This window comes from Myxine glutinosa, chromosome 6 (genome assembly GCF_964187855.1).
Source record: "Myxine glutinosa chromosome 6, kmMyxGlut1.1, whole genome shotgun sequence".
NCBI classification, from domain to species: Eukaryota; Metazoa; Chordata; class Myxini; order Myxiniformes; family Myxinidae; genus Myxine; species Myxine glutinosa.
Genome location: NC_136266.1, coordinates 45,320,941 through 45,348,274, shown reverse-complemented (window position 1 = coordinate 45,348,274; position 27,334 = coordinate 45,320,941). Strand labels below are relative to the sequence as shown.

General features: G+C 44.0%; 1 long non-coding RNA gene across 1 annotated transcript in view; it reads right to left on the bottom strand.

Moving 5' to 3' along the window:
- Positions 1-27,012, bottom strand: part of LOC144892587 (uncharacterized) — a 46,548-nt gene extending 19,536 nt beyond the window's left edge. Inside the window, exons 1-3 of the long non-coding RNA XR_013623786.1 lie at positions 26,898-27,012; positions 20,090-20,248; positions 13,095-13,171 (exon numbers count right to left, since the gene is read on the bottom strand). This is a non-coding gene — a long non-coding RNA (uncharacterized LOC144892587). The remainder of the gene's footprint in view (positions 1-13,094; positions 13,172-20,089; positions 20,249-26,897) is intronic.
- Positions 27,013-27,334: the final 322 nt, after the last annotated feature.

Here is a 27,334-nt window from a genome sequence, read left to right as displayed (position 1 = left end):
ACGTTTCCACAATGTCGCCACAACGTTTCACTATCGTTGTTGCAACGTTTTGCTCCAACGTTTTGTAAACATTTAAATGTTGGGTTTTGCTAACGTTTCCACAACGTCGCCACAACGTTTCACTTTCGTTGTTGCAACGTTTTGCTCCAACGTTTTGTGAACATTTAAATGTTGGGTTTTGCTGACGTTTCCACAACGTCGCCACAACGTTTCACTTTCGTTGTTGCAACGTTTTGCTCCAACGTTTTGTGAACATTTAAATGTTGGGTTTTGCTGACGTTTCCACAACGTCGCCACAACGTTTCACTTTCGTTGTTGCAACGTTTTGCTCCAACGTTTTGTGAACATTTAAATGTTGGGTTTTGCTAACGTTTCCACAACGTCGCCACAACGTTTCACTTTCGTTGTTGCAACGTTTTGCTCCAACGTTTTGTGAACATTTAAATGTTGGGTTTTGCTAACGTTTTCACAACGTCGCCACAACGTTTTACTTTCGTTGTTGCAACGTTTTGCTCCAACGTTTTGGGGACACTCAAATGTTAAATAAACCGGATAAGAATTCACGAGTTATTTAATTATGAGCGATTAATGAAGTACTCATTTAATTAATTACATTTCTTATTAAATTACAGTAATTACATTACAGTAATTACCTGAGGTAATTACAGTAATTACAGTTCCGGTAATTACAGTAATTACAGTAATCATTACAGTAATTGCAGTAATCTTATTACAGTAATTACATTACATTAACTCAGGCACCTTTTGAGTAAGGAAGCTGATATTTGGACATGACACTGACCAAGTGATGTGGCTGTCAAGGAAAATATTGATTTATTGATTAATCATTTAATAAATTAACTCGTTGATTTATAAATGACTTATTTAATTAAAAGTCCTCAGAGATACATCTTCGGATGAAATACTTACAGATTGGTTATGCTATGAGCCAATTGATTAAGGAAAATATTTTGTGATGGCCATATTGGCAATTTCGTGGCCATATTCGTGGCAACTCAGTTAGTGCCACTGCACCTTTAAAATGCATCCCTGCGTTCATTTTTCGATCGATTGAGTTGAAATTTTGAACAATCGGATCTGGACTGTCGCTGTTAACGACTCTAGCACGCACTCGTCCAATCAGGATGGAGCGGTATGGTCCCCGGATTATCACTGCTCGCAGTTTTTAATTAATTTTACTTTTTCTCTTGGTCATATAATTTTGAAGACATGCATGTCATGATAGAGGAAATGTTTGTTCTGTTAAACGGAATAAATGTTGTTTATTTGTGTGGGTGTGTATTTTTGTGTATTTGGATATATTTTCACGACTAATTCCAGTTATCGTCCAGCAAAATGTCTGCTCGTTCTTTTTCCTTTGAGTCGTAAATTCCTGTTGAACTCTCATTAAAATGCGGAATTAAGTACGCTGTGTGATGATGGAGATCCTTGATGACGAATCAGGAATAGTGAATGAGCAAACAAATATCACGGATGGTACACCGGATAGGGAAAATGTAGATGAAACCCCTTTTGCTCAGGTGCTGTGTAGCGCTGCACAAAGATCCATATGAGCGGGGCCTGGGTGCTGTGTAATTAGTACACAAAGAGCCAATTACTAGGGTGCTGAATAAACACAAAGATCCATTTTTTGGAGCTGGTTCTCCCGGTGCTGTGATTTATTCAAAGAACCAAAATCTTGTAAGAATTAAGATATGATTTGTCGACATTATAAATACTTTAATATATGTAACGATTTTTGTAACGATCATCCTGCAAAAGGTCTGCTCGTTCTTTTTCCTTTGAGTCGTAAATTCCTGTTGAATTCTCATTAAAATGCGGAATTAAGTACGCTGTGTGATGATGGAGATCCTTGATGACGAATCAGGAATAGTGAATGAGCAAACAAATATCACGGATGCTGCGGCTGGAGCAGTGGAAGCGATTTTTGAATTGTTCAATGATTATTCGATATTGTTATGACTTATTGTCAATAGGTATACTAAGTGGCCATGAGGTAGCCTGTTGCTATGTACAGTTTTATTCTATTGTTGATTATACCACATAGCTGTGGTGATAAAGGAAATGTTCGTTTAAATAGATGATTATGATAGGACCATGACTATAAGATCATGATGATTATTATGAATGATATTGTTACAGACACGACTTTGATGTTAAGGTGGGCCGAGCGGAATGGCCGTCGTGTCCGCACAAATTACCCGATTGTACTCGAACGTTGACGAAGCCGCGCCACGCTGGCTCAATAAGGAAAAAGAAGACACACGGCTGAATTATAATGACAGACACCAGGGATACGGTTCTCAAGACCTCCGGAGGAGATTATATTCGTGCGGAAGGTCAGATTACAGGGACGAGAGGTACAACATAGAAAGACAAGCACTTAGACACAATCTTATATTATTCCCCAACAGACGACAGGCAAACGGGACAAGGCTGACTCACACGGGGGTTGATGGCAGGAAAGCGGTTGTCGATGGCTCCAGGTTCTCCTGGGCTCAGGGCAGGATCGACCCGGTCCGGTCCAGAGATGCGGAAGGTTGCACAGCGCTCGAAGTGGCGTCTTTTCGTCTCAAGCTGGGGGCGCATCTGACGTCACCTCCGGCGCGTGGCCGCGTATATCCGGCGGGGAGTGACACGCCCTCGGCTCGTTAGCTCCGCCTCGTGGAATCGGCACGTTGCTTCTCATTGGGTGCGTGCGGGGGGTTTACCAGGCTCCGCCCTTGACGAGGAGCTGACAAGGAGCCCCTTCGTGGTAACCCCGTGGAGCGCATGGTCTGGAGCGCATCGTCTGGAGCGCATTGTCGATGGCGGCGAACCGAGCCGGTGGGAGGACGCACACTCCCCCCCGCGCAGCGCCGTGCCCCTCTGTTGTTGTAGACGGGGAAGAAGATGGGAGGAGGTATGGGAAAGGTCCTAAACTCACTACTGGTGCCATATAATCACATTCTGGTGCAACGAAGAGTCATAATTAATGGAAACGAGGCCTTAACTGACATAGACTAAGAATAACTAGCAAGATGTCCGAAAGTTGTCTACGTGTGGTGCGGTGGACCTGGGCACGACATTTAATGGGGGAATAAGGGGAAGGTCGGCTCTACTGATTGTTGTTTACAGACAATGGGACTAGGGAATGGGGGATTGGGGATAGTTGGGGAGTATTGGGGAAAATAGGGGAATATTTACAAGCGGATATGGAGGCCAAATTCCATATTCGCAACAATATCATAGGGTTCAAATGCAGAATGCTGCATGAACTTGGGAAAGAACTTTCAAGCCCTATGGGATAAATTGGGTATTACAAGCGATGGAGTTTCAAAATTTAGCATGATTGAAGGAATTTGACAGTCCCATTTCAGGAGTTTTACGAAATTTATATTGCCAAGAGATTTTGGGTACTATTAAAAGAAAATGATGAGATATTTTTCCCAAAGAACTTTAATATCTGCCATCCATTTTGGCTGTCTCACGAATGAAGGATGAGTTGCCTTTAGTGGTTGCAAAGAAAATTTGTGGAGACCAGGCAAAATGGGGAAATATGTCAGATATGACCCTAGGACAGGACGGTGATTCATCAATTAACATGAGGTACGAACCAGAGGTGACGGTCAATGGATGGACCTGTCCTGACATCATTGGGGAAAGGGCTTATGCAAGGAGTCATCCAAAATGATTAATTTGATTTATTGATGAATATTGATGAATTAATTGAAATTGAATAATTGATTGAATTATTAATTGATTGAATCTAATTGATTGAATTTAATTGAATAAATTTAACTGAATAAATTGAATTGAATATATTGATTGTTTGATTGATGAAAATGCGGTCTCAAGAAAGAAGCTTTGATATCTTTGCGAGATATTAACAATGTGGAGACAACCTGGGAAAATTGAGCAAGGTGGTGAGTTTATATACAGATATATATGTGCGGTTACCATTGTGTGATTTCCCCGTCAACAGAGCGGACACCTGAGGATTCACCCATTTCATACTGACCCTCCGGCTCATCTGCAAATACTGATCTGTGAGATTGGATTGTGCAAAAGCCACGGCTGAGGGAGATTCTCTGGAAATCACCGTGTGAACAGGTGGAGAGACCCTTCCTGGAGGTACGAGTGAAGCTTTAGAGGAACAAACTACAACACATCCAACGCTACTTTGATAAAAGGCAGAATGGGAAATGGAGCCTGCAAGAATACACAAGGACAACCAGAGATTCCACAAAAAGGTACTTGTACACATCATATGTTTGTGTCCCAAACCCATCCCTCTCTGTACCCACCATACCCAGTCGTACCCTGCTGCTCCTGGACTCCGTGTCCTTTCCTCCTGACCTTTTCTCCTGCCTCACCCCTCCCCTCCAAATCTCCCCCATATCCCATCCCTTTCAAATCCCTCCCCTTGTCCCTTCCCTCCCAAACTCCCCCCTCACCCCTCCCCTTCAAATCTCCCCACCCTCATTGCTTCTCAATTTCCCCCCTCTCACTCCCCCTCCTCAAAGCGTCCTCCCCGCTTCTTCCCCCTTCAAACTCTCACCTCCATCTCCCCCAACCTTCTGCCTCGCTCTTCCCCCTCCTCAAATAACACCTCATTGTGGCTCACCCAATCACCATCAAACCTTTTGTCCGCCACATCCTTCCCTTTCTCCGAGCTATTCTGAAATCTCTGACACACCTTCAACAGCTCTCCCTATCTCTTCCACCTCTTCCACATCTTACCCTACCCCTCCTCCCCCCTGTTCTGTATCTGATGCTCCCCCTTCCTCTTCATTAACGGTATGGACCTCAAACATCCGGGGCCTTCGTTCAAACTTAACTGATCTCTCCATACAGGTTGCTTCTGTCAAACCAGACGTGATCTGCTTAACAGAAACTTTCCTCCTTTATGATGTCTCTGATTCCATAGTATCTCTCCCGGGCTACTCCCTCCTCCGGTATGATAGACCTGAGCCTCGTCCTGGAGGCGGGGTTGCTATCTTTATCAAAAACTCTCTTCCTCACTCGCCCTGCACTGCACTCTCTCCACCTCACCCCCAGGAATACCTCTGGCTACGGCTTCCCCTTCGCTCCCACCTCTTGTTCATATGTGTGTTGTACCGTCCACCAAACAGTGATGACTCCATCTACATCTCGCTGTCTGATGATATGGACCAACTTCTATCTACTCATCCCAACTCTCTCTTCCTCATATGTGGTGATTTCAATTGTCACCATGCCAGTTGGCTGGGTGTGGGTACCTCTCTCACCAGCCATGGCTCTTCAGCAAAGGACTTCTGCGACTCACTGGGACTGACACAATCTGTCAATTTCCCGACCCGGATCTCAGTCAACGGAACATCTTCTCTTCTGGACTTGGTTATGACTAACTTCCCTGAAAATGTCTGCTGCTCTTCTTCTGCTCCGATCGGATCATCTGATCATGTCCTTGTTAAAGTGGACATCTCTCTGACCATCCTCAGGGAGCCTGCTCAGCGTCGACGAGTCTGGCATTTCACTCAGGCCAACTGGCACGGTCTTCAAGCAGCCATCAATCATCTGGACTGGTCTCCCATCTCTACCACCTCTGACATCAACTCATCCTGGGAATTCTTCCAAAGTAAATTGCTCTCTCTCATGCACAGATTTATCCCATCTCGTCTTCAGTTGTCATACCCTTCCTCCCGTCCATGGTACACGGAATCTTGTGGTGAGGCTGTTGCCCAGAAACAACTTGCCTTCGTCTCCTGGAAAGCAAATCCAACGGAAGGAAATCTCATTTCCTTTCACAAAGCCCGAAACAAGTGTGTGTCCACCCTCAGGAGAGCCAGGAAACAATATATCTCCGTTCTCAAGACCGAACTCTCTTATCTGTCTCCCTCTTCCAAATCCTGGTGGCGTCTGGTCAAATCCGTTTCTGGTGTTTGTTCCCCCTCCATCCCCTCCCTTACCTCAAACGGCTACACAGCTGACTCCGCACGTGAAAAAGCTGAATGCCTCAACTCTGTGTTTGCCTCTAAATCTTGTGTCCCAAACCCATCCCTCTCTGTACCCACCATACCCAGTCGTACCCTGCTGCTCCTGGACTCCGTGTCCTTTCCTCCTGACAAGGTGGAAAAGTTTCTGTCAACCCTCGACTCTGATTCTGCAACTGGACCCGATGGCATCAGCCCACGGGTCCTAAAATCCTGCTCTGCTGCTCTATCTCACCCTCTCTCTGTTCTCTTCACCCTCTCTTTTGCTCAAGGTCAACTGCCATCTGCTTGGAAATCAGCCAACATCACCGCTTTGCACAAAAAAGGTGCAAAAACAGATCCTAGCAACTATAGACCAATCAGCCTTCTCCCAATTATCAGCAAAGTCATGGAATCCATCATTGCTTCGGATATGAAATCTTTCCTCTTCTCCAATGGCTTGATCTCTGATCATCAATTTGGTTTCAGAGCAGGTCACTCTACTCTGGACATGCTGCTTCTGCTGTCTCAACAATGGATGGAGGTCCTCAATGCCAAACAGGAAATTAGAGCTGTCTCCCTCGACATATCACGTGCCTTCGACACGGTCTGGCACCCCGCTCTGCTCACCAAACTCTCCTCCTTTGGTATCCATGGAAATCTCCACGCATGGCTGGCGGACTTCCTCTCTAGTCGTCGTCTGGGTTTCTCTCATCTAGAATGGGTTTCTCTCATCTCCTCTTCCTGTTCAGGCTGGAGTTCCCCAAGGCAGTGTTCTGGGCCCCGTGCTTTTTCTGGTCTTCATCAATGATCTCTCTGACTCTCTCGAAAATCCTCTCTATCTCTTTGCTGATGACTCCACTCTCTGCCGCTCCATTCCTCTTCCCTCAGATCGGCAGTCTGCTGCCTCCTCACTCTCTGAAGACCTGGACAAAATCACAGACTGGTCAAACAAGTGGAACATGTCTTTCAATCCTGACAAATCTCACACTCTTACTATGTCTCTCCGAAAAGATCGACTGGACAACCCTCCCATCTACTTTCTCAACAATCCTCTCCAAGAAGTGCTGTCGCTCAGGATTTTGGGTCTCACTATCTGCCATGATCTTTCTTGGGAAAACCACATTTCCAAGCTGGCCTCCAAAGCCAGTCGCCGACTGGGCATCCTCCGTCGTGCGAAGTCCTTCCTCGGCACACCTGAGCTCCTCACCACATACAAGGCTTTCATCCGCAGCTCAATGGAATACTGTTCTCCCCTATGGGCCGGTGCTCCTGCCTCACACCTAGCTCGGCTTCACGCTGTTGAAACCAAAGCTTTCAGAATTATTGGAATCTCCCGCGATGAAGCTATCTCTGAGGGCCTTTCACTCACTCACCGCAGGCAGGTAGGTGGTCTTTCTGTCTTCTACCGACTCCTCTCCGGCCTTGCACCCCCAGCTCTCTCTGTGCTCTGTCCCCCAAATATTCCTACAGGTCGCACAAGATCTGCCAGCAACCCTCTGATTGTTAAACTGCCGAAATCTCGGCTCTCTGCTCACCTTCACTCTTTCATTCCTCTTTTCTCCCGCCTCTGGAACAAACTCCCTCACTCCCTTCAATCCCACTCCTCCCTCCAGGTCTTTAAAACAGCTGTTCACCACCATCTCTTATCTTCCCCCATCCAAAACCTTGATCTTTTCTACCCCCGCTAATTCACCCCAGATCCACCTTGTTTGAAATTCCAACTTCTTTCCTGGAAGTCCTGGCAGTGTCCATATGTTTTATACCTCTCCCACCGCCCCCTTCCCATGCCCCCCCCGCAAAGCCCTCGCCCTCTCTCAGATCTCTCGATGTCTCCATGTCTCTCGGTCCCTGCTCTCAAATGTTGTGTTTGTGTCCTTCCCCCTCTCTCCCCATCTTGTCTACCGCTCCCGATGTTATATGTTTTATGTGTCGGTTTGTCTTTCTGTGTGATTAATGTTCGCTCTTTCACGAGCCTCGATCTTGTATACAAAAAAAATAAAAAATAAAAAAAAATAAAAAATATGTACGACCGTTATGGTGCAGAAGCTATAAGGCAGGTCGAGAATTGGTATTTGTGGATAAAGGGACATGATGAGGAGTTTCCAAGAGATGGTACATTTGAGCGAAGTCGATTGGAAAGATTGGAACAAAGATTGAAAGCCAGGAAGAGACAGAATCTAACGGTAGACTGGCTTGCATTCCATCTTTGGGATGGTGAATCCAGACAACGGGAACAGCAAGAACGGATAACGGATCTAGAACTTAAAATAAAAAGGATACAGGATACAGTGGAGGAGACAAATGCACAACTGCCCTCGAAATTAGGAATGAAAGGGACAGTTGTCCCATCTGATTTCCAGTTGTCTCCCCAAAAAGGACGGTACAGAGAATTTTTTCGTGTTTCAGGAGACAACGAGAGATTGCAATGGCAACTCAGGGATGTAGAGATGCAGCCCAGCAATACAAATGCACAGGTGCACAGACCAGGAAACGACAGAAACCGGTGTTTCGAGTGTGGACGGATGGGACATTGGAAAAGAGGATGTCCGTATACCAAAAGGAAGACAAGTTCATAGGGTAAACCAAGATCAAGGGTACCAGTGCTGACCGATACCTCAGACAATGATTAGGCCTTCATTGCGACAAATCCCAAATGACGATTGGCCTCAACAAATTAGATTACTGGACAAACATGAATAACTGTCGATGATTCTTGGGTCTGAAAAGTTTTCGGAGCAAGAATTATTCATTTTTTCTTTTGCTTGTAAGCAAATTGATAATTAATTGATCAAATGCCGAAATTGGATCTTTTATGTTGGGCACACAATTTTAAATTTACAAAGTTGGAACAATTGCTTTGCAAATTTTAAACCAAGGGACAAGGGTCACATGATGATCAGGTGGGAATTTCGGACTATTGTTCCACACGATTGATAAGTCAGTGGTCGACTGACATGTAAATGGGTGTGTAGTCAAATTTGGATAAATTATTGTGGGAACTGAAAGGGTAATTTCAATGTGACATCATAGGGGTTTTCTAAGAATAAGCTTTTGGTCCATTTGTGTATTAGCATTTCTAAAATTGAAGGACAAATTTTATGAAATTGAAATAAAATTGACACCCATCTTGATCTGTAAATAATAGTTCCAACGCAAACAAATACGCATAATGCATGTGTGTGTGTATTTTTTGTGTGTCAATGTTAGTGTTTTTTATTGTTTTGTGTATCAATCTTCCAAGATTGTTGACACCGACAGTGTGCCTGTCTGGAAATGGATAGTTTTATGTGGATGGGATTGAATATGCAGAGAATCCGTAAAATAAAATAGAAATAAAATTTGATTATGAACATTATCTCTTTTGTCAAGGGAGATGGAATATAAAGATTTGATGTGCTGGGTTATGAGCAGCCATTAATTAATAGTAAAATTGTGAGTAATTTGGGGATTCCATTTTTGATAGAATTTATATGAGAATAACAGCTATTTATGGATATGAGCTTCATAAAAAGAAATGAGGGAGTACAAAATTATCCAAATTTGGGAGAGGTCTTACACTGACTTCCCAGAATACTCTGCTCATGGATTTATATATATATATATAAACTTGAATTTTATCAGCATATAAATTGTGCTGCATGTATGGATGTGTATTAGGCATAGATGATATGGGAAAATAGTAAAGAAAATCTTGCTGATTTGAACTATTGTGAGTTTTAAAACGGAATGCATTGTGCATCTTAAACCAAGGGGCAGACATGAACGCGCTGTTACGTTATTTATACTCAGAACGCGCTGTTACGTGTACCTGCAACATATTTGTTAATCTCGCACACCTATATTGGCATACTGGTGTCAGTAGTACTCACTGGGTGCATAGAAATGGATGAGCAACAGTTAAGGGGGTGTAAAAAAAAAACACTTACTTGGATATTTTCTACAAAAGTAGGGGTTTCAATAAGTGGTACCATACACATGGGATTCATCAAATTAAGTTTTGGAGTTCAAACAAAGTCACTGGTTAACAGATGGGAATGGATAGTAAATAAATTCTTCGATGCTGGGTAAATGAAGTGAGATATTACAAAGACTTATTAGAGCTATTGTTCTTCCTTGCAGCAGTGGGAGAAAATTTAGATCCAACATAATGAATCTATAAATGAATGTGATAGGGATAATATCCTCAATTTGTACTAATTATTTGATTGTGGGTAAAGAAATTAATTAATCGTAGTGGATTGTTAACAAGCAGCCTGAAATGTCCTGAGAGTGTGCATCCATGTAATCAGAAATCCCAGATTTGTTTTTACAAACAACATTTTGGTAGAGATCTTATGTGGACGAATACTTGCTTGGTAGATAAAAACGGTACTGCATGCTGGCAGCCACTTCAGTGGCCATTCAGGCCGAACAAATGGAAAAACTGTAATTGAATATGTAATTTACAGATGAGTATTTGGGAAGTAAAAAGGGAATTTATTGATTTGGGAGACATTTTTCGAAGGTTTATTAAAGTGTTGCAATATGACATTTGGCAAGGAAAATTATTGGATGGGAAAATTAGATCTGTTTATAAAATGAGTTTGTTGACCCATTGAAGTTAATTCTTTGAATTGTTGTTTAATTAGCATTTTGAGTTCAAATTGGAAATAGTTTGGTAGAGCTTTGGTTAAAACCTTTGGTTGCAGTGTTTTGGAACAAATTGATAAACCGTAGGAGGTTGATAAGAATAGAAACAAATATGGACCTAAAATAGAAAGATTGTTATGATGATATGAATAAATACTGAGATTAAAAGATTAAATCAAGTGATGTTGCAAATGAAACAGTAGAATTAAGATAATGGCATAACGACAATGTTATGAGTTGTGTCAATTACAATATCAGTGAACTCATATCACCACGAGTGACACACTGTTAGGAAAAAGAGGGAAAAGAAAAAGTGGAGAGGAATTATGGTAATAATACATTATGTTTAATTTGTTGGTTTGAAAAAATTGTTGTTGGGAATTAGGTATTCCCGTTTGTGATTGTAATCATATACAATGCTATTCTTAGTTTAGTAATAAAATACATACCTGATTGAATATTATTTGGGTGACGCATATAAATGAATATAACTTTTGTGTTAAGGAAAAACAACAAATTGTTGAATGTGAAACTGTCGGAAGATATACATGATTATGCTGATTTCATGGTAAGATGTACCCTATCTGATCCAGTGTGTGCGGAAAGCAGATTCAGATGTGACTGAGCATAAGGATAAGACGAGATCACATTTTGGAGGGATTGCTAACGGAATTGGGAAGAAGTTCGAGAAAGAAAATTTGTGGCTAAAAAATGAAGTTAATCGTGGCATACACCCTCTTTCTCAAAGAATGATGAAGACATTCTCCCGTGTAACTTGGAGATGAATGCTTACCTTCACCAAGGAAATTTATGTGACCATTTGCCTGGATCACACTGCAACATATGAAAGAAAGGCGATCACTTACTCTTGTTCGAAGGCTTCGAACATTCACCACATCAGAAGTTGCAGGACAACGACATTTTACCTGCAACCTCTGTGAAATGCGGGAACATATGTTATTACTTCACCAACGTCCGGGGAACCAGCATGGAGCTGCAAAAAACGGCTGTGCCCTTGTCACAACAGCTGTGCACGATTCTGCTGGTTGCTCCTGGTAAGGACCATGAATGACCTGAACACCATGGTCCCAACATCATTGTGGATGCATCCGGCATCCCTGTTCCACATCTTGCTGGCCAATCAACGTCACACCAATACTTGCTGCCCACTCACAATGAGGGAGGAGGCAAGTCGACTACAACTGGGTGAAGGCCGTGTTCAGGAATTACTATGGTTTACAGCAAAAAGTGGCAAGAATGCTACAAGGAGAGCAGGGTCAGTCTATGACTCCGCAATGTTACCACAACAGCGAAATCCTACACGAAGTAGTGCAGGAGCTATGAAGACATTAGGAGAAAATGTTTCATACCAGGATTCAAACACAAGTGATCAGCCCTTCCTTTCAAACAAAGTCAACATTTGTGTGGAGGCAAACGTTTTTTGCCAGATGGTGCAGATGCTTTATAAAACTTGAAAATGAAGTGAAATTGTTGTATCTTGGTGATGGTGAAGTGTTGTTTTGAAAATATATTTGTGATGCAAATGCAATAGATTGAACGATATGGAAGGAGTCAATGACCAACGAAATGTTTTGTGATTCTTGCAGGATGACGGTGTATGCCCAAGGGAATTTGTTTACTTGTAGTGATTGATTGTTTACTTATATTGATGTTTAGATTAATGGTTAATATAAACAAAAACAAAAAGATGAGGGAATTGTGGAAGTGTAACTCAGTGTAACTTATTAATTGGCACTGGTAACTTATTAATTAAACTGGTAACGAAGCAGATACATTTTACATGCAAACTCTGTGAAAGACGAGTTTGTAAATGAGTGTCAGGAATGCGCCCGAACATGATAATCTCTTGTCCACCTGGTCACAGCCCCTGGCTGAAGCACCCCCCTATCGTTTGGTAAACGGAACTCACAACAGGAGGGGAGCGAGCTGATACCAGGACTTGGTACATGCATGACCTCGGGGCATTAGCGGAGAGGGGATTAAGTCCAGTTTGTCCATATAAACGAGAGCAAACGTGGAGTCGACAGGACTTGCTACGAGGAGCTCTGACCAACGGGAGTGGCGGAGGAACATCAGCCGAACGAGAAGGACCATGCGAAAAGAGTTAATCTCAGCCATTGAATTATGCGGTATTATTTGGTAAATGGAATGAAGTGAATAACCAGTTAATAAACCAGACCTTTTGTAAACCTGTGTCCGGTCATTGGAGTCTTGAGTCTCTCAGCTACAAATTCCCCTACAACCTCCTCATGGACCATGGTGCACAGCCAAAGATATTATTAATCCAAAAGGGGAAAAATGGGTAAGTCACGTGGAAGAATGAGCAAATCACCAACCAGATGTCAGATCTGCTGATATTTTTCAGTTTTTTCGACATTCCGAGGCCTCTAACTGATCAACACTCAGCTCTTGTTTGTAAACTTTACTGTAGGGAAATTATATATACATTGGGGGTTATCTCTATACTCAGGTAAATGCTTTGCCTACCTTGTGAGACTTTTTCGAGGAGCAGCAGCAGCAGCAACTCAAGCACATGCGAAGAACAATCAGAAGGAGCACAATTCCTGCAAACAAACACAACCGGTGATGGATTATGGATTACATCTGATTGATATTTCTCAAAACATTATGGACGGATTTGGAAGAAATTTGGTGGACAGGTTGGGTGTGTGACAAGGACGAATCGATGCAAATTTGGTGAAGATCTGGATCTGGCTAGTGTAGTTTTTAAGTGATTCTTCACCATTGGGAGATCGGGCCAAAAACGATATGCAGAAGGATATCTCAAAAGGTTATGGACTGATTTGCGCGAAACTTTGTGGACAGGTCGTGTGTGTGACAAGGGCGATTCGATTCAAGTTTGGTGAAAATTCAGATCCGGATCCGGCTCATATAGTTTTAAGTGATTCTTCACCATTGGGGAAATCGGGCCAAAAACGATACAAAGCAGGATATTTCAAAAAGTTGTGGACGGATGATTTTGATGAAACGTGATTCTGTATTGTGATTTTCTGGTCTACTCTGGGATACAAAAAGTAAACTGTTCACCTGATGGAGGTATGCTCTCTACTGAGTGCAATTCTAGTTTTTATTTGCTTTCTTGTTTGTCCGGGCGATATCTCAGCCATCCTTTGAGCTCGGAGGCTGAAATTTGGGTACAATCGTGACCAAGTACTATATAGGGTATTCTTGATTTATTGATTAATCAATTAATCGATTAATTATTTAATATTTTGATTAATTACTTGATTCATTAATTTTCAAAAAGTTACAGATTCGGATGAAGCAGTGGTGGTTTAGGTATGCCATTTGGTATTGTTACATATTTAGGTGAATGTATGTAAATTACCATGCAGGTCTTTGCTTCCGTGTGTAGTATATTAAGTTGTTGTGTAGTTGTTGTGGTTGGAGGGTCAGGAGCCCTTCTGAAAGAGTGGCAGGAAACGGAAGTGGCCGGAAGCGGAAGTGACGAAAAGGGAGGAAAAGACACGAGGGAAAGGAAGGTTTTTCTTCTTCCTCGCCCCGCGACGACGAGAAGGTGGAATCGACCTTACGCTGCGCGGAAAACGCGCCGTTGCGAAACGTCTGGCGAGAGGAGTTACCTGGGCGGTAAATACCTTTTGACACGTCCAGTCACCGTGAGTTCGTGCACGAAACCAAGCGTCCGGGACAGTTTGCCCCGTCTACAAAGACGCGTACGGGTCCGCACGTTGGGCCTCGCTCGCGTCGAAAGCCGCGCTGGGTTTTGCCCCGTCTACAAAGACGCGTACGGGTCCGCACTTGGGGCCTCGCGCACGTTGGACGCCGCGCTGGGTTTGCCCCGTGGCTTGGCAAGGAGGTGCGCTGCAGCCGCGGCCCCAGTCCGAGACGGCACGTTTAGAGCACGTCCGCCCGGGGCTCGTTCAACCGCCCGTGTGCGGAGAGGAGAGACATTGACCACGGAGGGAGTCAGGAGTGGGGCTCACGTGAGGAATGTATAAGATTAAGATGGCCATCTTAGAGTTTGTGTAGATGAGTTCACATGGTTGTAATATTGATTGTGCCTGGTTGTGTATTGTTGATTGCTCGGGGAAAATCTCCGTGGTTGTGTCTTTGAAAGTGTTTGGTATCATTACCATTGGAAATATATACTTGCACATCAGTTGTCGCCTGGGTGAAATTCCTATGGATTGCGTGGCGAATGCGCCTATATAATACTATTTGCTGGCGAAGGTCCTCTCACGGTCCGGGGGTCACCGAGACCTGGTATGCACTGAGGGGACCACGTAACAGAATTGGGGGCTCGTCCAAATTACGATTTGCGGTTTCGCAATTGGGTCTACGTCCGGGATCTAAAAGTGTATAAAATAATAAAATAATAATATTTTTGGTAATTAAAATTTATTAATTAATTATTAATTGGTAATATTTTTTTTTGAGAAATTGGGGAAAGTCTTGGGGTGAAGGTTAACAGGTGTTAACGATAGGCACCATGGCGTTTGTGGCACAGAACTTTGGGGTAACCCCGAGTGAGGCACAGTTCCGAGCGTTGCTAAAGTCGGATCTCTTGAAATTGGCCAAACATTTTAACTTGGAGGTCCGAACTAATTTGAGGAAGGCAGAGTTGCAGGCCACGGTGATACAATCTATGGTGGGATTAGGAACATGGGACGAGTTAGCCTGGGAGTGGCTACCCGAAGAACCAGAAGACGTTGAGCTCCGGAAACTGGAGTTGCAATTACGGAGCCAGGAACGGATAAAAGAAGAGGAAAGGAAAGCAGAAAAGGAAAGAGCAGAAGAAGAAAGGAAAGCAGAAGAGAGAAGAGAAGAGAAACAAGCACAAGAAAGGAGAGTGGAACGAGAACTCCAGGAAAGGTTAGCAGAAGAAGAAAGGAAAGCAGAAAAGGAAAGAGCAGAAGAGGAAAGGAAAGCAGAAGAGAGGAGAGAAGAGAAACAAGCAGAGGAAAGGAGAGTGGAAAGAGAACTCCAGGAAAGAAGAGAAAAGGAACAAGCAGAGGAAAGGAGAGCTGCAAGGGACCTCGAAGCAGAGGAGAGAAAAGCGGAAAGGGAATTAAAGGAACGTGACATGCAGCTTCAGCAAGAAATCAAATTCAAGGAGCTGGAGTTAATGAGAGAACGGGGAGAGGCACCACCCTTGCTGACGGGGTCGACACCTAACCAGAAAACCTGGGATGTGGGCAGACATGTGAGGCTGGTTCCACCGTTCAGTGAAAAAGAAGTCGCGAAATTTTTTCCACACTTTGAGAAAGTGGCTCGACAATTAAACTGGCCGGAGGAGGCATGGACCATACTCGTGCAAAGTGTGCTGGTGGGGAAAGCTCAGGAAATTTATTCGGCGCTACCAATGGACCAATGTGCAGATTATGAGGTACTGAAGAAGCACATCCTCAAAGCCTATGAGTTGGTTCCGGAAGCTTACAGGCAAAAATTCAGGAATGCCAGGAAGAGGGAGAGTGAGACCCATGTGGAGTTTGCCAGAGTGAAAGAAAACATGTTTGATCGGTGGTGTGAGTCAAAAGGAGTCGGGAAAGACTTCGAGACATTGCGGGACTTGATCCTGGTGGAGGAATTCCAGCAGTGTGTCCACGAGGACATCAAAGTGTACCTGCAGGAAAAGAAGGTACCAAAGTTGTGGGACGCAGCCACCATGGCAGATGATTATGCCTTAACCCACCGAATAGGGGTCCACGAACCTAACTCCTCGCCTAGATCTCCGCAGGGGAGGTGGGGAACAGCAGGTGCGGAGAACGACCATACATGGCGGCGGCCTCGAGATGATTATGGGGACAACTATGATACCCCACCGGTTCGAAATCAGAGGGATGCGGGCCCAAGACAAACTTATAGTTCGGGGGGCCCGAGGCAGACCCCGAGTTTTTCCTCCGGGCCTACTTGCGCGTTTTGCAAAAAACCTGGACACTTGATGTCCAGTTGTTACCTCATGAAAAGGGACAACCCAGAGCGGAGTCCGACTATTACAACTCCGAATGCGATGGCTAGCGTAAGAAATCGCCATCAAGAGGGTTACCAACCATTTATTTCCGAGGGGTTTGTGTCACTGGATGGAGCCTCGACTAACCGGAGACCGGTTAGGATATTGAGAGACACAGGGGCCCATCAATCTTTAATGCTTGAAGGCATTTTGCCATGGTCTGAGGAGACGGCAACGAGGGATAGTGTTCGTTTACAGGGGATCGGGGGCGGTGTTAGTGCTCCCCTTCAGGTCATCCAGTTGGAGTCCGATTTGGTGTCAGGACCGGTCACCGTCGGTTTACAAGCCACGTTTCCTGTAGAGGGTGTATCTGTGGTTCTCGGGAATGATTTGGCCGGGGGTCAAGTTTATGGTAACCTGAGGGTTGATAAAGAGCCCAGCAGGGAAAATAACACCACACCAGCTCGGGATGGTGACAAAAGTGCCAAGTTATTTGTAGGGGGACTGAACTTCAAAACAGAGGAAGAAGTTCTGACCTCTGTCTTCAACAGATATGGGCCGCTGGTGGAAGTGCGGTTGGTAAGAGACTGGGAAACGCAACAGTCAAGAGGGTTCGGCTTTGTCACGTTTGCCAGCACAAAAGACGCCAGAGAGGCAGAGAAGAATTGGAATGGCAAGGATTTGGAGGGTCGGACCATAACAGTAGGGAAGGCATTTCGTAGGCGTCGAGAGGTCTACAGGAGAGGACAACTGGGCGGTAGTTTTGGTGGTGGCCGCAGTCAATATTATTATGGAGGCTCCCTGAGTTACGGCCGCTCCCGAAGGAAGAATTGGCAAAGTAGTGGCCGAGAAGAAGACCGGTATTCAGGGGACTACAGGGACCAGTGGTCCCACCCTAATTATTAGGGACGTTCTGAGAAGTTGAAGCACTGAAGGCGGCGGAGCCGCCGAGCCAAGATTCCTACACGAATTAACCGTGAACGCCGTTCCTAAAGGCGTCCATGTAGTGAACTTTCCTGCACGGACTAACCGTGAACTCCACGTTCCTCAAGGCGCCCATGTAGAGAACTTTCCTGCACGGACTAACCGTGAACTCCACGTTCCTCAAGGCGCCCATGTAGAGAACTTTCCTGCACGGACTAACCGTGAACTCCGCGTTCCTAAAGGCATCCATGTAGTGAATACTCGGCTTGGCCTCCCGGAAAAGTGCTATCGAGTGGCTTAACTGGCTTTATTTTTAAGTGATAACTGTGCCCGGGGGGAACTGATAATGTGGGGGGGTTGAGTTATCTGGTTGTTTCTCCAAATTGGCCGGCAAAGAAAGTTTTCGCTGGGTTCAAACTTTCTTTCTTGAAGGGGGGGAGTGTTACATATTTAGGTGAATGTATGTAAATTACCATGCAGGTCTTTGCTTCCGTGTGTAGTATATTAAGTTGTTGTGTAGTTGTTGTGGTTGGAGGGTCAGGAGCCCTTCTGAAAGAGTGGCAGGAAACGGAAGTGGCCGGAAGCGGAAGTGACGAAAAGGGAGGAAAAGACACGAGGGAAAGGAAGGTTTTTCTTCTTCCTCGCCCCGCGACGACGAGAAGGTGGAATCGACCTTACGCTGCGCGGAAAACGCGCCGTTGCGAAACGTCTGGCGAGAGGAGTTACCTGGGCGGTAAATACCTTTTGACACGTCCAGTCACCGTGAGTTCGTGCACGAAACCAAGCGTCCGGGACAGTTTGCCCCGTCTACAAAGACGCGTACGGGTCCGCACGTTGGGCCTCGCTCGCGTCGAAAGCCGCGCTGGGTTTTGCCCCGTCTACAAAGACGCGTACGGGTCCGCACTTGGGGCCTCGCGCACGTTGGACGCCGCGCTGGGTTTGCCCCGTGGCTTGGCAAGGAGGTGCGCTGCAGCCGCGGCCCCAGTCCGAGACGGCACGTTTAGAGCACGTCCGCCCGGGGCTCGTTCAACCGCCCGTGTGCGGAGAGGAGAGACATTGACCACGGAGGGAGTCAGGAGTGGGGCTCACGTGAGGAATGTATAAGATTAAGATGGCCATCTTAGAGTTTGTGTAGATGAGTTCACATGGTTGTAATATTGATTGTGCCTGGTTGTGTATTGTTGATTGCTCGGGGAAAATCTCCGTGGTTGTGTCTTTGAAAGTGTTTGGTATCATTACCATTGGAAATATATACTTGCACATCAGTTGTCGCCTGGGTGAAATTCCTATGGATTGCGTGGCGAATGCGCCTATATAATACTATTTGCTGGCGAAGGTCCTCTCACGGTCCGGGGGTCACCGAGACCTGGTATGCACTGAGGGGACCACGTAACAGTATGTTTGTTGTTTTGGTATATTTAGGTATGTTTAGGTATTTTGTACCCCACTGATAGGTCGGATCTGGACTCGGACCTGAACAAAAATCGAATCGGCTTGTTCTTTTCACTTTAACAACCTGTCCACCAAGTTTTGTCATAAGTCGTCCACAACTTTTTGAAACATCATGGTGTATATAATTTTTGGTCTTATCACTCAATGGTGAAGAATCATTAAAAAAAATTAAAACTTCTCGAATCTGGGATTCAGATCTTTACCAAAATCGAATCGATTTGAACGAAAATCTAAATTGTTACACACACAAGCAGTACACCATGTTTCGTCGAAATCCGTCCACAACTTTTTGAGATGTCATGATATATATAGAGTTTTTGCCCAATCTCTCAATGGTGAAGAATCACTTGAAAAATTATCGGATCCAAATCTGGATGCTGATCTTCACCAACATCGAATCATTTTGCCCTTGTCACACACCCAACCTTTCCAGGACGTTTCGTCCAAATCCGTCTATAACCTTTTGAGATATCTTGCTGAAATACAGACAAACAGACAGATAAACAAACAGGTGTGAAAACATAACCTCCATCCACCTTCGGTGGTCTTTCTATCTTCCACCGACTCCTCTCCGGCCTTGCCCCTCTGCTCTCTCTGTGCTCTGTCCCAACCATATTCCTGCAGGACGCACAAGATCTGCCAGCAACCCTCTTATGGTGAAACTTCCAAAATCAAGACTCTCTGCTCACCTTCACTCTTTCATTTCGCTTTTTCCCCACCTCTAGAACAAACTCCCTCACTCTCTTCAATCCCACTCCTCTCTCCAGGCCTTTAAAACAACTGTTCACCACAATCTCATATTTCCCCCCATCCAAAACCTTGACTTTTTTTACCCCCGTTGATCCACCCTAAACCCACCCCCTATTCCCTGATTTCTTTCCTGATGTAGCCATCTTGTTTATCCCGTGTAACTTGCCGCAGCCCTCTCTCTTCCACAGATCTCCCGATGTACCTGTTCTCTACAGCTGTTGTACTTCACTCTCTGCCCCCCTTCTTGTCTCCCACTCTCTTTATTATATGTTCTGTCTTCGCTCTTATACGAGCCTTGACTTAGTATACAAAAAATACCATGAGAGATTCAAATTCACCCTTTAATCAGCAATAATTTGACTTATTAACAGTATTGCATAAAACATGGGATTTTCTTGATTCAATGCCAAATCCATTGACATACCCACAATGATGACAAACACTGCCAGTGTGACAGCATCCCATGTGTTCTGCACAGGATTAAAGGATGTGTACATTTCCTGAGCCATTTGCTGAAGACAGGATAAATCGCTAGTGGACACGGTTTCCAAATGTCTGGGATGGTGGTCGATGCCTCGTTCAGCTGAAATAAAGACAAAGAAAGAGAATTGCAAAATTAAATCATATTGTCTTGTGCTTATGAATTTACAATTGATGTGAGTCAGGAGAAGGAAGGGAGCATTTGGGACGTCTGAAGGAGTTGGAGAGAGCGAGGGTATTGCATTAAACAATTTTAAATTGCTTATGTAAAATGTAGATGGCCTCAAATAAATCATCAACACTTGTGGCCATCCTTGTGCCACACAACAAATCGAAGGGAATCAACGTCCACATCCTCTTCAATCTCATTCTTCCCTCCATATCTTCAAGACAGCTGACCACCACCATCTCAGATCACCCCTCCCACACAAAACCTTGGCATTTTCTATGCCTGTTAACCCTCCCCAATCTCACCTCTTTCGACGTTTCCAGTTTTTCCTTCCTGAGAGTTTGCTTCTGTATCTGTCTTGTCCACTCCCTTGTGTTGTTCCTTAACCCTCGTTCTTCCCAACATCCCTTATTTGTCTAAGTCTCTATATATTTGATTCATCATCTCTGTTGTTGGTTTTTCCCCTCTCTTTCTCATGTTCCTTTTGTTCTCATGTTCCGTCGAATGATTCATTCGACGTTCTAGCTCCTTCACGAGTTGTTAGTGTTCAACTTTGTGTTGAACTGGTCGCCACTCCAGCACCAGAAGTCAGGGTAGGTATTTTGAATTTGTCCAGGGTGCCTGTGATACTGTGATAGTTCACCTACACTTTACAAAGGACACTGTGGGAGCTTTAAAGTCCATCAACTAATGCTGGCAAAAAGGACACCAGTATAACGTCCATCTGAGAGACAGCACACAAATTGATGACTTGTCCTGCATGTGAAACATGAGGATGACAATATATACAGTGCATTCAGAAAGTATTCAGACCCCTTCACTTTTTTCACATTTTGTTATGTTGCAGCCTTATGCTGAAATCGTTTAAATTCATTTTTTTCCTCATCAATCTACACTCAATACCCCATAATGACAAAGAGAAAACAGGATTTTAGAAAGTTTTGCAAATTTATTAAAAAGAAAAAACTGAAATATCACATCGACAGAAGTATTCAGACCCTTTGCTATGACACTTCAAATTTAGCTCAGGTGCCACCCATTTCTCTTAATCATTGTTGAGATGTTTCTACACCTTGATTGGAGTCCACCTGTAGTGAATTCAATTGATTGGGCATGATTTGGATAGGCACACACCTGTCCATATAAGGTCTCACAGCTGACAATGCATATCAGAGCAAAAACCAAGCCATGAGGTCGAAGGAACTGCCTGCAGAGCTCAGACAGGATTGTGTCGAGGCACAGATCTGGGGAAGCCCACAAAAAAAAATTCTGCTGCATTGAAGGTTTCCAAGAGCACAGTGGCCTCCATAATTCTTAAATGGAAGAAGTTTGGAACAACCAGGACTCTTCCTCGAGCTGGCCACCCGGACAAACTGAGCAATCGGGGGAGAAGGGCCTTGGTAAGAGAGGTGATCTAGAACCGCATGGTCACTCTGGCTGAGCTCCAGAGATCCTGTGTGGAGATGGGAGAAACTTCCAGAAGGACAACCATCACTGCAACACTCCACCGATCTGGGCTTTATGGCAGAGTGGCCAGACGGAAGCCTCTCCTCAGTGAAAGACACATGAAAGCCTCAGTGAAAGAGACATGAAAGCACCTAAAGGACTCAGACTGTGAGAAACAAGATTCTGTGGGCTTTCATGTGTCTTTCACTGAGGAGAGGCTTCCGTCTGGCCACTCTGCCATAAAGCCCAGATCGGTGGAGTGTTGCAGTGATGGTTGTCCTTCTGGAAGTTTCTCCCATCTCCACACAGGATCTCTGGAGCCCAGTCAGAGTGACCATCGGGTTCTCGGTCACCTCTCCTACCAAGGCCCTTCTCCCCCAATTGCTCAGTTTTGCCGGGCGGCCAGCTCTAGGAAGAGTCCTGGTTGTCCAAACTTCTTCCATTTATGAATTATGAAGGCCACTGTGCTCTTGGGAACCTTCAATGTAGCAGAATTTTTTTGTAGGCTTCTCCAGATCTGTGCCTCGACACAATCCTGTCTCTGAGCTCTTCAGGCAGTTCCTTCGACCTCATGGCTTGGTTTTTGCTCTGATATGCATTGTCAGCTGTGAGACCTTATATAGACAGGTGTGTGCCTTTCCAAATCATGTCCAATCAATTGAATTTACTACAGGTGGACTCCATTCAAGGTGTAGAAACATCTTCTTTTTTTTTTCTTTTTTTTTGTATACAGAATCGAGGCTCGTGAAAGAGCTAACATTTATCAAACAAACAAATCAAACAAGCAAGCAAACAAAGTATATAAAAAGGGGATCGGCAGACAAGACTGGGAGAGAAGGGGAGGAAGCACACAAACACAACATTTGAGAGCAGGAACATCGGGAGATGTGTGGGAGGGAGAGGGCTTGGGGGGAGGCAGGACAGGTATAAAACGCAAGGACACCAAGGAAAGCAGTTGGAATTTCAAAAAAGTGGATTTGGGGTGAAATTAGCGGGGGTAGAAAAGATCAAGGTTTTGGATGGGGGAAGATAAGAGATGGTGGTGAACAGCTGTTTTAAAGACCTGGAGGGAGGAGTGGGATTGAAGAGAGTGAGGGAGTTTGTTCCAGAGGCGGGAGAAAAGAGGAATGAAAGAGTGAAGGTGAGCAGAGAGTCTTGATTTTGGCAGTTTAACCATAAGAGGGTTGCAGGCAGATCTTGTGCGACCTGTAGGAATATTTGGGGGCCAGAGCACAGACAGGGCTGGGGGGCTAGGCCGGAGAGGAGTCGGTAGAAGACAGAAAGATCACCAACCTGCTTGCGGTGAGTAAGTGAAAGGCCCTCGGAGATAGCGTCATCGCGGGAGATTCCAATGATTCTGAACGCTTTGGTTTCAACAGCGTGAAGACAAGCTAGGTGTGAGGCAGGAGCACCAGTCCAGAGGGGAGAGCAGTACTCCATTGAGCTGCGGATGAAAGCCTTGTATGTGGTGAGGATCTCAGGTGTGCCAAGGAAGGACTTCGCACGACGGAGGATGCCCAGTCGGCGACTGGCTTTGGAGGCCAGCTTGGAAATGTGGTTTTCCCAGGAAATATCATGGCAGATAGTGAGACCCAAAAGCTTGAGTGACAGAACTTCTTGGAGAGGATTATTCAGAAAGTAGATGGGAGGGTTGTCCAGTCGGTCTTTTCGGAGAGACATTGTAAGAGTGTGAGATTTGTCAGGATTGAAAGACATGTTCCACTTGTTTGCCCAGTCTGTGATTTTGTCCAGGTCTGCAGAGAGTGAGGAGGCTGCAGACTGCCGATCTGAGGGATGAGAAATGGAGCGACAGAGAGTAGAGTCATCAGCAAAGTGATAGAGAGGATTTTCAAGAGAGTCAGAGAGATCATTGATGAAGACCAGAAAAAGCACAGGGCCCAGAACACTGCCTTGGGGAACTCCAGCCTGAACAGGAAGAGGAGATGTGAGAAACCCATTCAGGGCCACACGTTGACTACGACTAGAGAGGAAGTCCGCCAGCCATGCGTGGAGATTTCCCTGGATACCAAAGGAGGAGAGTTTGGTGAGCAGAGCGGGGTGCCAGGCCGTATCGAAGGCACGTGATATGTCGAGGGAGACAGCTCTAATTTCCTGTTTGGCATTGAGGACCTCCATCCATTGTTGAGACAGCAGAAGCAGCATGTTCAGAGTAGAGTGACCTGGTCTGAAACCAAATTGATGATCAGAGATCAAGCCATTGGAGAAGAGGAAAGATTTCATATCCGAAGCAAAGATGGATTCCATGACTTTGCCGATAATTTGGAGAAGGCTGATTGGTCTGTAGTTGCTCGGATCTGTTTTTGCACCTTTTTGTGTAAAGCGGTGATGTTGGCTGATTTCCAAGCAGATGGCAGTTTACCTTGAGCAAAAGAGAGGGTGAAGAGAACAGAGAGAGGGAGTGAAAGAGCGGAAAAACAGGATTTTAGGACCCGTGGGCTGATGCCGTCAGGTCCATTTGCAGAATCAGAGTCGAGGGTTGACAGAAACTTTTCCACCTTGTCAGGAGGAAAGGACACGGAGTCCAGGAGCAGCTGGGTACGACTGGGTACGGTAGGTACAGAGAGGGATCTCAAAGATGATCAACAGAAATGGGAGGCACCTTTGCTAAATTTCAAGTGTCATAGCAAAGGGTATGAATACTTACAGTCACGTGAAAAAGTAAGTACACCCCATGTAAAGTTTTGACTTTTTCAACACATTTCAACATACAGCTATTTGATCTTCATTTCAACAATATTGATAGATAAAGGTGATATAATACAACAAATATCATGAAACATTTACATTTTGTAGTCCATTGTATAATTTAAGTAAACATAAATGCAAATTTCGCATGTGGAAAAAGTAAGTACACCCTTGGCTCTGATAGGCGGTATTGCCCCCTTTGGCAGAAACAACCTCAAGTAGGCGTTTCTTATAACTGTCTACCAGTCTCTGACATCGACTGGGAGAAATTTTTGCCCACTCCTCCATGCAGAATTCTTTCAGCTGTGCGATGTTTGAGGGGTTTCTTGCATGCACAGCTCATTTCAAATCCCCCCACAACATCTCGATGGGATTTAGATCCAGGCTTTGACTTGGCCATTCCAGACCCCTCCATTTATTTCTTTTCAGCCATTCCTTGGTGGATTTACTGGTATGTTTAGGGTCATTGTCATGTTGCAAGGTCCACCTTCGGTTGAGCTTCAACTTTCCGACAGATGGCCTCATATTATCCTCAAGCACTCTCTGGTACAATGAAGAATTCATAGTGGATTCTATGATGGTGAGCTGCCCAGGCCCTGATGCAGCAAAGCTGCCCCAAACCATAATATTTCCACCACCATGCTTTACAGTTGGTATCAGGTTCTTGTGGTCAAATGCTGTCTTTGGTTTTCACCAAACATGTCTTCTGGTACTGTGGCCAAACAGCTCTACCTTTGACTCATCTGTCCAGAGCACATTGTTCCAGAAGTGCTGGTCTTTGCCTAGGTGTTCATTGGCAAACTTTAGTCTTGCCCTGATGTTATTTCTGGACAGCAAAGGTTTCCTCCTGGCACACCTCCCTTGTAGATCAAATTTGTGCAGCCACTTTCTAATGGTAGACTCGTGCACTTTGACATCAACAGTGGCAAGAGCTACCTGTAGGTCCCGTGATGACGTTCTGGGGTTCTTAGAGACTTCTTTCAGCATCTTGCGGTCTGCCCTCTGGCTGAACTTGCAGGGGCGGCCTGGCCTGAGCAAGTTGGCAGTTGTTTGGAATCTGCTCCACTTGTAAATGATCTTCCGAACAGTCGAATGATTGATTTCAAATTGTTTGGAGATCTTTTTAAATCCCTTCCCAGACTCGTAAGCACCTATAACCTTCTTTCTGAAGGCCTCAGAGAGCTCTGCTCTTATGATCTAGGCATGGCGACGCCGCACACTTCAACAACAAAGAGCAAACCAAACGAAATGTTTGAGGTTTAAATGAGACAGGTTCCTCCAAGATCCTCTCTAACGATGTTCTAATCATTTGCACCTGAGCTGATGCACCTGATTCTAATTTTAGGTATTTGAAGCATTGATAAATGTAGGGGTGTACTTACTTTTTCCACATGTGAAATTTGCATTTATGTTTATTTAAATTATACAATGGACTACAAAATGTAAATGTTTCATGATATTTGTTATATTATATCACTTTTATCTTTCAATATTGTTGAAATGAAGATCAAATAGCTGTATGTTGAAATATGTTGAAATAGTCAAAACTTTACATGGGGTGTACTTACTTTTTCACGTGACTGTGCATACCTGTACACACAAATACATTCGTCGTGGCCCAAAAGTATGTTTATCAGCAATATACCATATTCATTTTCAGCAAAACGCTTTTTTCTTCTTCAAACAATCCTGAGTTGTAAGTTGAAAACTTTGATTATTGACAACTAAATTACATCTCAATAATGCTTGATAACACATAATTTTTTTTTTTTACATCCATCACTTACATTTTATCACAAATGTGTATATATATATATATATATATATATATATATATATAATCGTTAGATTAAATAAGACGCAGACGTAGCTTCAGGACGTCAATCTTTAATTGTCGACCAAGCTTTCGACCAACAAAGGTCTTCTTCTGAGTCAGCCCCAAGTTCAACGGAAGGCTTCCGTTGAACTTGGGGCTGACTCAGAAGAAGACCTTTGTTGGTCGAAAGCTTGGTCGACAATTAAAGATCGACGTCCTGAAGCTACGTCCGCGTCTTATTTAATCTAACGATTATATACTCAATACAAATGAGACGCCCTGCTCGTACTTTGGAGTTTCTACTATTTCTTACAGTTATATATATATATATGTATATATATATATATATATATATATATATATATATATATATATATATATATATATATATGTATATACATATATATATATATATATATATATATATGTATATATATATATATATATATATATATATATATATATATATATATATATATATATATATATACGTATACATATATATATATATATATATATATATTTATATATATATATATATATATATATATATATATATATATATATATATATATGTATAAAAAAATATATTCACAACAACACAGAACCCCGCACCTGGCACTCTGCGATGTCTTGTATTCGATTAAAACTCAAATAAAAACTTCAGGCGGCTTTTATCCCTGAGAATATTGCATCTCCTCCAATCTTTCCCTTCACTTTCCCTGTTTACAGTTTCAAAAACGAACCGAAGCTCCGCCCACTACCTTTCCACCGACCAATCAACACCGCACCATGTTGTTTCTTCATATCAAATCACGTGAGGATAACGTCGTTTGTACTTAGTATTTTGACGTCAAACTTATCAGGACATCCGTTACAATCACACCATTCACACCAACACTCCATTCAGTGCAAGAACATCACGACCTTGGCGTCGGTATACTGAACTAACTATCTCAATTTGTCATGAAAGTTCCCAACCAAATATTTTTCGCAAGCTGAGAGAAAAAGACAATGGAATGGTGACAAAATAATCTTGAGCCCATTACTTT